This window comes from Microcaecilia unicolor, chromosome 1 (assembly GCF_901765095.1).
Source record: "Microcaecilia unicolor chromosome 1, aMicUni1.1, whole genome shotgun sequence".
NCBI lineage: Eukaryota > Metazoa > Chordata > Amphibia > Gymnophiona > Siphonopidae > Microcaecilia > Microcaecilia unicolor.
In genome coordinates this window covers 404,725,650-404,736,495 of record NC_044031.1, presented here as the reverse complement: position 1 = coordinate 404,736,495, position 10,846 = coordinate 404,725,650, and the positions used below count along the sequence as shown (strand labels likewise).

General features: G+C 39.8%; 1 pseudogene; it reads right to left on the bottom strand.

Annotated features, from left to right (window-relative positions):
- Positions 1–6,051: 6,051 nt before the first annotated feature.
- Positions 6,052–10,846, bottom strand: part of LOC115482332 — a 63,622-nt pseudogene continuing 58,827 nt past the window's right edge.

The window sequence follows — 10,846 nt, the reverse complement described above, 5'->3', positions numbered from 1 at the left end:
ACTAAGGAGACCTTCTTACTGTATTTTCCTTTGGCCAAGACAGTGATTGTAAAAGCCCCCTTGGGCGTTCTAATTTTCAGATTGTTGAATTTTGGAATTCTTTACCAATCAGACTAAAATCTTTAACATCTCACTCTCTTCCATCCCTTTCTTAAGGCAAATTTATTAAAAAAAGTTTTGAGGATAACCTTATATACTATCAATTTTATTTTTGATGTATTGATTGACTGCATCATAGAAAATAAAGACTGATAAAGACCTGAACAGTCCATCTGGTCTACCAAACAGTCACACTCATTATCAGTTCATGGTTAAACCAATAATGAATGTGATGATATATACTTGATCATGGCCTTTCTTTGGTATTTCTGAGACAGTACTGTGTTCAGTACTGGTCTCCGTATCTCAAAAAAGATATAGTAGAATTGGAAAAGGTACAGCGAAGGGCGACGAAAATGATAGTGGGGATGGGACGACTTTCCTATGAAGAGAGGCTGAGAAGGCTAGGGCTTTTCAGCTTGGAGAAGAGACGGCTGAGGGGAGATATGATAGAAGTGTATAAATAATGAGTGGAATGGATCGGGGTGGATGTGAAGCGACTGTTCACGCTATCCCAAAAATACTAGGACTAGAGGGCATGAGTTGAAGCTACAGTGTGGTAAATTTAAAACGAATCGGAGAAAATTTTCTTCACCAACGTGTAATTAGACTGTGGAATTCGTTGCCGGAGAACGTGGTACGGGCGGTTAGCTTGACGGAGTTTTAAAAAGGGTTAGATAGATTCCTAAAGGACAAGTCCATAGACCGCTATTAAATGGACTTGGAAAAATTCCGCATTTTTAGGTATAACTTGTCTGGAATGTTTTTACGTTTGGGGAGCGTGCCAGGTGCCCTTGACCTGGATTGGCCACTGTCGGTGACAGGATGCTGGGCTAGATGGACCTTTGGTCTTTCCCAGTATGGCACTACTTATGTACTATGACATAGACCATCGAAGTCTGCCCAGCACTGTCCTTGTGTTCCAACTACTGGAGTTGCCATTGAAGCCCACTCCAGCCTATCTGAATCCATCTTGTCTTTTGTGGGACAAAGACTGTAAAAGTCTGCCCGGCATTGTCCTCATGTTCCAGCTACTGAAGTTGCTGTCAAAGCCCTTTCCAGCCCATCCTAAACTGGATTGCCATATACGGGCACAGACTATACAAGTCACAGCTGCTGGAGTCACTATCCAAGTGCCATTCGACACATCCACACACATGCAGCCATTTTTTTTACCATCTATTTTCTAATTAGAGATCCTGTGTGTTCATCTCATGCCTTTTCCCCGGCATCGACCACCCGTTCCATGAAAAAGAATTTCCTGATATAACTCTACCACCCACAACCTCAATTCATGTCCTCTAGTTTTACCATTTCCTCTTCTCTGGAAAAGATTTGTTTTTATATTAATACCTTCAAGTATGTAAATCACAGATTATTCTGGTTTTGAAGTTCACAATATAATCTGCTTTGAACCTAAGGGATTTGGTGCAATATAAATGCTGAATTATTTTCTTGCCCGCACTGTTTAATGGCAAAATGGCCAATTCTTAATCTTTGGTTAGCTTCTGACCTTTCATCTTGTCTTGTGGTGCCAGCATATGATGCATCTTTGACAGATGCAGAGATTGAACATTTGTGATATTAACTACCTACTGGTCGTCACTTTCAGAGAATCTGGGAACATTATTGGAACACCTTAACCCACAGAGCTCATACTAGAGTGCTTAATCTTTCTGTTTAAGTAGCTTCTGGTGGGACATCTGAACTGAGTCACTTAGTAGCTTTTTTTGTTAGGGGGGGGGAAGGTGGGGGTGGGCTGCTAAGAGGATAGGGGGTTTTCTTTTTTGCTCCTTTTGTTAAAGTTTTTACCGTTCACCATGCTGAAATTTGTGTACCTTGGTTGCTTGTTTTGTCTTATTTCCTGTTTTAATAACAAGGATTTAAACACAAATGCTGGATTAATTTAGATTAGATGTGGTTTATGAGACCCCTCTGAAATGAGATGCGGCCTTTAATTAAAAAAAAAGGTTCCTCACCTCTGCCTAGATTGTATATACCAATCAACTGAGACAGAAAGACCTGACATCATACCCCCCCCCCCCACCTTTCAATGACCTTCAGATTTTATGATTTCTTGTTAATGAAGCTGGGATAACTGGCTAAAGCACAGTAATGGAGGCTACTGCAATTTAAAGCATATTAAATGCAAACTCTATTGCTCTCAATGGGGCCTGTTTACTAACCATGGGGGCACTTCAACACTGGTCTTAATATTGGCCAGTGACCAGATATTCAATGCCAGACACTGGACAAACCCTATGGGCTGTACATTGGTCCCTATGTGTGTATGATAGTGATAAAGCAATTAGGCATGGCATTCAATAGCATTATCCAAATGCCTATGATTATCATCGCCTGGGCCTGGTGAGCGCTGGCTGTTACCTGGATACCTAACTTTAAATAGTGACTCCACTAGTTTTTTGTAGCTAAGTACCTGGTCAAAATGCTGTCTCTTGAGCATCTTGAAACACGCAATGCTGCAGCTTTGATTTTCTCTGGAATTACCCGAGTCACTATTCTGACCAGGAAGGGATGGTACCTGCGACAAGTCTGGTCACTGAGTGGCAATGTATAAGCGGAGAACCCAAGTGATTCTTGGGTTAAGCTTTCACTTCCCAGGCTGGCTGGGACTGCAGATTCAGAGCACCTAAGGGGAGGATGCTATAGTTATTGCACCATGGTGACACCTAAAGGGACAACTTTCTAAGGGCTGTCTGTGTGGGGAAAATAGTGCTTTAGGTGGAGAAATGACCATTTATAAAATTGCTTGATGTGCATGCCTGTAAATTTAAGAACATAAACCCCACATACACATAGGTTTTCCTGACTTGAGTGGAGGCATTCATAGGGATAGGGTTTGTACTTAGTTTGAATTGTATAAAAGCATGCATACGATTGTAAAATAAACAGGGACATTTGTGCATGCTCCTCAGCAGATGCAAATGTGTATGTTGTATTTCCCATACAGTAATTTTAAAGGCCAAGTAATGCATACTTTTCCTTTTCAAACTGGGTCTGGTGAAGGTTGTCACTGCAATGATTGGGCTATGGATAGGATATAACAGAAGAGTTAAAAATCCCCAAATAGTTGCAAATGAGGACTTATGGCACTGGGTTCTACTACTACCACTACTACTAATCATTTCTATAGTGCTACTAGATATACACAGCACAGTATACACTACCCAAGGGATTCTATATAGCACATCTAGCCTTCCGTGCCGAAATCCAAACATATTCTATAACAATGTGTGTAACTTAATTGGCTTAAGCCAATCAGTGTTTTTAACAGTTCTCAGCAAGCAATAATGAGTACTAATTGGCAGTAATTAGACTTTATACACACAACTCGCTAAGTGTATTCTGCAATGGAAAGTGTCATGTGCACAGCCAAAAAAGGGGTATGGTTATGGGCATTTCATGGGCGTTATTTACGTACACTGTTAAAGAACATACCTCGCTGCGTCTACATATTCTTTGGTGTAAATGGATGTGCATAGTTCTATGTGCTGGGATTTCAACTAAGTTTTATTCTATATACTGTGCCTAAATCTAGGCGCTGGTTATAGAATACGCGTACATGGAAATTTATTCTGCATGGAATTTTCAGGCGCCATATATTATATTTTTTATTTGTACCGCGTGCTTTCCCCACTCATGGCAGGCTCAATGCGGCTTAGGTACTTATTTGTACCTGGGGCAACGGAGGGTTAAGTGACTTGCCCAGAGTCACAAGGAGCTGCCTGAGCCTGCAGTGGGAATCGAACCCAGTTCCCCAGGACCAAAGTCCACCACTCTAACCACGCCCCTACATATAGAATCTAGCCCTATATGTAGGTAGTTTTTCTGGTTCTAGTGGGCTCACAATCTAAGGTGGGGTTTTTTTTGAACCTGGGGTAATGGCTGGTTGGGTGACTTGCCCAGAGTCAGAAGAAGCTGCAGTGGGAATTCAACCCAGTTTCCCAGCTCACTGCACTAAACATTAGGCTATTCCTCCATTCCTAACTTCAGTTCCAAATATAATGGAAACAGAGAAAGCATAATAAAATGGATGGGGCCCCCTAAAAAAGGAAGTGAGAACAGAAAACTGTAAGCCAATCAAAATCCTCCAGCCAGCATTCCTCTTGCACAGGCAGAGAATGGCCCTATGCAATTCTCTCAGTTTACAGTAGTTGCTAACATTTTCATTTTAAACAGAAAACAGTCATAAAGAACATATACATTTTTAAAGTTTCCATTTTTTTTGTTTCAAACCCATATATCATTCTTCACATAATTTTCAGTTTTCACAGATTTGTCTGAGTAGATGGATGTTTAGCAGGGTTGATTGCTTGGTTGAAAGTGGGCACAGGCTGTGTACAATGTGTGTTCCTTTAGCTGGCTATATAGAAGCATTTCTGCGAGTTTGTTCAGTGAGACACAGAAAATAAAGCCGGTATGTTTGATTTTAAAACTGTTGATGTGGATTTATGCCCATTCCACTGCCTGTAGAACAGCAGGGCAAAATGTGAGCAGACACTTTATCTTACACGGAACATGTATGTAGTTTTCAAAGGGGAACTACCTGGTAGCTTAATTTAGTCATAGTTTATTCTCTACATAGAGGCAACTTTTACAAAATTACTGGGGGTGCTAAGCCCAATGAAAATAACCCCTCCCTTGACACATACAAGGAATTTTCTCGATACTGGGTGTGCTCAAGCACTCACAGAGCTAGCTCCTATTAGTAGGGCTTCTAAAATAGGAAAAAGTGTACAGGAACTAAAGTATTTATGCACTTTGCAGGCAATATTTACGAACTTTGCAGAAAATTCTGCTCAAGAAGCATATAAGATCAGTAGGTGGGGCATCTCTCTCTGCAAGAGAGCTGCTCTTCCGAGGATCTTGAAACGCAGAACTGCTGTACATATTCCAGAATTCAGAAGAAACAGTTACAGATGTACAGACCAATGCCTCTGATGACCAGAGAGAAAAGGAGGCAGACTTGCTGCCATCTAGTTCTTAACTTGCAGAAAACAGAGAAGAACAGCTATGCACAGAAAAGGCTGGTATGAACAAAGAATGCTATTGCAATGTGCTGGAAGGATGTCAGCATATTGCAATTGGAAAAAGGTTGAGAAAATGTGTCATGCTAAAATTACACCAACTTTCTTTGTTTCTTTTTTTGCTAATAAACACTATTATTGAAATTTGTAGTTTTCCAGTAACCTATTGAAGGTAGAGACAGATATGGAAATTACAGAAATGTACACTAGAATACACTCTCACAAAGATCTAAACTATATTGTAAACCTAAGACAGACATAATGAGGAAAGGAATGCACTTAAAACAGTAAGTGTGAGAAGTGTGTCCTATATGGCTTAGGGCAGTGTTTCTCAAGTCCAGTCCTAGAGTACCCCTTGCCAGTCAGGTTTTTCAGGATTTACACAATGAATATGCATGAACTTGTTCTGCACGCACTGCCTCCATTATATGCAAATCTCTTTCATGCATATTCATTGTGGATATCCTGAAAACCTGTGCTGGCAAAGGGTACTCCAGGACCAGACTTGGGAACACTGGCTTACGGTATGAAGTGTTGGAAACAACTAATATGTGCGTAATAACTTATTGCCTACATTCACATGATGATATGTCATTTCTAGAAAGTGCAAAATGAAAGGAAACTGTGTGTAAAACTGCAAAAAAAAAACCAAAACCAAAAAACACAACATGAACGCTATGAACAATGTCTACTTAAAAGCGTGTTTTCAAGAACATAGCATTATTGTTTTAATAATGTAGTAGTATCAGATCACTGCATTAATAGGGTGTTTTACTAAGCCACAGTAGTGCTTTTGGTGCACACTAAAAATAAGTGTGCACTAAACACTAAAGACGCCCATATATTCTCATGGGCATCTCTAGTGTTTAGCGTGTGCTAAAAATGCTACTGCACCTTTGTAAAAGACCTCCTAAGGTATTTGTTATTTTGCCCTTTTTTTTTGGTTGTTTTTTTTCCCCCTTATTATTGCCCTTTCTCCTCATTCGTGATTGGTTGAGGGCTGTGTAATGGAAGGAGATCAAGCCATTATCTCTGCTGGTTCAGTGACTAGCCTGGAGCCATCCCATGCTGTCTTGAATTGTTCAGGAACAGGATATTCTTTCTGTTAAAAGAACAACATGATGGTTAGAAAAACAGAGGCTCTCATATGAAAATTCACATGATGCAGTTAGCCCCGATGACTGAAAAAGAGTTTGTAACTATAAGACAGGCTGGGATTATAACTCCCCTTCATTACAACCAGGAAGTCAGCATTATGCCGCACAGAAAGAAAATCCTCACTTCACCCTTCAGATTGTCATGCTTTATGTAATGTATTTCTTGTTATCTCTAGCCCTCAGATTTCTCTCACTTTGATATTTAGATATGGATTCTAGAGACCATGGTTGTTGGTCTTTTGTATCTGCAGATGGTAAGCAGATTGTGGTACTGCTGGGGTGAGATCCTATAGGAATTATTAGGCAGTTAAATATGCATGTTTGGAAGGAATTGCAACTTGGTTGAAAACTACTCATATGGGGCTAGATTCTATATATCACGCCTACAAAATCCACGTGAAAAAAGAAACACGCCTAGGCGTCTTTTATAAAGAATGCCTATATTTAGGCATACTTCACAGAATAACGCTTAGATTTTGGTGTGGGTTTGTAGAATACGCCTGTGCCGCCAACCATGCAACTAAATTTAGGTCAAGGACATTTATGCCAAGTAAAACTTGTGTAAATGCCTGCGACTATATTAGGTGTGGACCAGGTGTATTCAATAAGGAATGCGCATAGATTTTAGAAACACCCACAACCCACCCATTCCACGCCCATGGTCACACCCTCTTTTCGGCTATGGGCATTGAATTTACATTCATCCTTTACAGAATAAGCTTAGAAAGTGTTGCACGTAAATTCTAATTAATGCCAATTAGTGTCAATAATTGCTCAGTACTGACTGGCTTGTTAACTAATTAAGTTGCACGCGCAAATCCAGAATATGACTCGATTTGTGCGTGCAACTTAAGTTGTGCTATATAGAATCCGGGGGGGGGGGGGGGGGGGGGGGGGGGGGGGGGGGGGATGGTGCTTAATGCCCAGGAAGACAGAAGTTTTGTTCTGTGGAGCTCTGAATCTTTCCTCCCAGTGCTACCAAGATGGAAAGTCATAATTTATCTTGTAAGACTGAAGAGATTTGGGAGTCTTACTGGATTGTGATATGACATTCCATTCCCAGCTGGCCTCAGAAAATTGGGGCAACTATGGTCAGCTGAAGACTCATTCCACAGTTATACCTGTATGTGGATGGAAGAGCCCTGTTGACAATGATGAAGCCATAGGTGAATAAACACACAGAGCACTGCAGTCTCCTATATGCTGGTTACCAGGTAACCAGCTGAAGAGGTTGCAAGTGGTTGTAGATGTGGCAGCCAGGGTGGTGCCCATTGAGGGGAATGAGAGTGTAAATGATATTTTAAAACCATTACACTGGCTTCCAATTTCAATTAATGGAATGGATCCTCAGAAGCTTAACGGAGATTGGGTGACAGAGCCAGTGGTGGGAGGCGGGGCTAGTGCTGGGCAGACTTCTAGGGTCTGTGACTTGAAAATGGCAGATACAAATCAAGGTCAGGTATAAACAAAAAGTAGCACATATGAGTTTATCTTGTTGGGCAGACTGGATGGACCATGCAGGTCTTTCTCTGCCGTCATCTACTATGATATTTAAGGTTTTGTGTATGGAGCGACTGCAATATTTGATGGGAAGCTGCAATGAAACCAGCTGTGTATGACACTGAGGTTGAGTCAAAGTGGGTTTCTTGAAAATACTGACTCACTCTCAGATGAGATTACACTGGTGGAGGGCTAGGGAGTTGTCCTTGGCAGTGCCAAGTGTACATTATAACTAGCTAAGTTAAGGCAGGAGCATAATCTATTGAGGTTTCAGAAGAAACAGAAGGTTTATTTCCTGTTTGTTAGGAGTGTGTGGAACAGGAGGCTGATTGAAAGCTAAGGAAGAAGGGTCCTAAGAGGCCATGACAGATGTTTTTAAGGCTTAGATTTGGAATTGGGGAGGTGATATAACGGATGGATGTTGTGAGGTTCGGCAGGTGGATTGGAGAGGGTAAGGTGACAGACTTATTGTATTGTTTGTATTATTTTGAGTACTTTTAGTTTTAATCGAAGTGTTGGTCTTCCTTTGTATTGGGGTTTTCTTGTAAAGTGCACTGAATTAGAATTTGGTTTCTTTGTAATAAATAAATGTTTTAAAATAACATATTCTGAAATCCATGAAACACTGTTTCATACTATGAAGATGTTTGTAATTCTTGCAACTTCTATAATAAATAAATAAATTATGAAGATGTTAACCAAGTAGAAATAATGCAAATATCGGATGAGGAGAATGTTTGAATGGATCCAACAAGTGCACACAATGGGGGTGGGGTGAGGATGATGAGTGAATAGTGTAGTGAGATAAAAGTTACTTGCTCAAGGTGACATAGTCACGGGCTGATGCAGAAAGCTATGAAACAGAGCTGTGTTAAAGCAACACAGGGTTTCCTATCACACGTATAAAAAAAACCCTTTTGCTTCTGATGCAGTAACCAAATACTATGCAAAAAAGCTGTTTACAAAACCTGTGCACGAACATGGGAGAGCACACTAGGCACTTGGGTCTGCATTAGCAGGAGCTACATTTTATACACAGAAAAAATTGTATTGGCAGTCGAAGGTTGCATATGCATATACATATCCACGGACGTGTTGGATAGCTATTCTGTGCACATAATTTTTGCAATACCAGTATTTATACACAGAATAGCATTCCAGCAGATGCAACACTGAGGGCTGATACAATTTTTGCCCAGTGCACCTCCCTCTCAGCTATTTATCCCTGCGTTTTATTTTTTTGACCCATCTTCTGAGGAAGGCAGAAAAAAAGTTGCAAGTCCAGTATTCTCACAGTAAAGCAGGGGTGCTCAATGTCGGTCCTTGAGGTCCGCAACCCAGTCGGGTTTTCAGGATTTCCACAATGAATATGCATGAAAATCTATTTGCATACAACGAAGGCAGTACATGCAAGTAGATCTCATGAGTATTCACTGGAAAATCCTGAAAAGCCAACTGGGTTGTGGACCACGAGGACTGACATTGAGCACCCCTACAGTAAAGAGAAGAAATAGGCATTACATCCTCATGAAGGCTGACCACAAATCTTTTACTCCTCCTCAGACTTTCATTAAAGTCCCAGCATTAGAAAACCCTATACTCAGCTTCCTAGTCTTCATCTTTGCGGCACATGTGTTTGTATACATGGTTTGAACATTTCAGCATTTACAGACCCTTGAACACAAAGGAAATATATATTGAAACATGACTGATTGCAATACATCCCAGGTCATTTATATTATCGTATGCTCTTGCTCCCTTCTATATATTGGCAAAACTAAATGTATGATTAAGACAAGAATTATAGAACACTGGAGTTGTCTTAGCCACAATGTTGTCCCAGCCCCCTTAGTTGAACATTGGAATCAAGCTGGACACTCTATCGGTGACTTAAAATTTTTTGTGTTTAGAACCTTTCATACTAGATGGCGGGGGACAAAGACTTATTTATCAATTCAAATCTATCAAACTCCATGCACTTAATATGGACATTGATCTTACACTATTTTTCTAGATCTATTTTTTTTGGCATCCACATCTTAAGAATTAGATATCTATGCCTATAGGTTTTCAGGGTATTGTAACATTATCATCATATATATATATGTGATAGACTATTCACGCATTTATCTTATCCTTTTATATCCATTTTTACTACTTTTTATGTATTAGTTTTATTTATCCATTTAATTTATTACATACTTTTTATGCATATGAGATGATTTGTCGCCTATTTATAATGACATTCTAAGTGGGATTATTTAGTGGTTTATTATTCTTATTATATATGGGATTTTTTTTACTATACTATTTGAACTTACGTGTGATATTTTAATGTTATTTTAGACATGTGCAAGTATATTATATGTGTGTGATTTATTATTTTATTTTACCAATTATGTTGAATGGCACCTGATTAATGCATTTACACATATATTACCACTTTATTTTGCAAGATCTTACAAATTTGTTAACAATTTATTTTTATACACATTTATTATCTTTTATTTCTATGCATGCATGTCTTCATTTGTCTGCACTTATTATTTATATATATACAGGTGTTGCTTATTATTTTGTCTATGTTTATGTTTACCTAATTGTACCCTCCCCTTTTACAAAGCCACGCTAGTGGCTGCCATGTGGCAATGCCGACACAGTTTGAATGGGCTGTGTCGGCATTAACGCACCAGCAGCCTCTAGTGTGGCTATGTAAAAGTGGGGGGAGGGGGTATACATTCATGGCTTTTTACAATGTAATAAGGATACACACATATTCTCATTTATTTATTCTGTACTGTTTTTTTACCCTGTATGCTCAGCAATCTATGTACATTTTAAATTGAGAAATTTCAGAAGTCTTTAAACTTAGGTGTGGGTTTATGTGATGCCATTTATATCATACTAGTAAAAAAGCCCCGTTTCTGATGCAAATGAAACGGGGGCTAGCAAGGTTTTTCTTCAGAGTGTGCATGTGGGAGTGGTGTTGTGTCCCTGCCCTCTGCCCTCTCTCCTCCCCCTCCCCCTCCGAGTCCAGTCCTT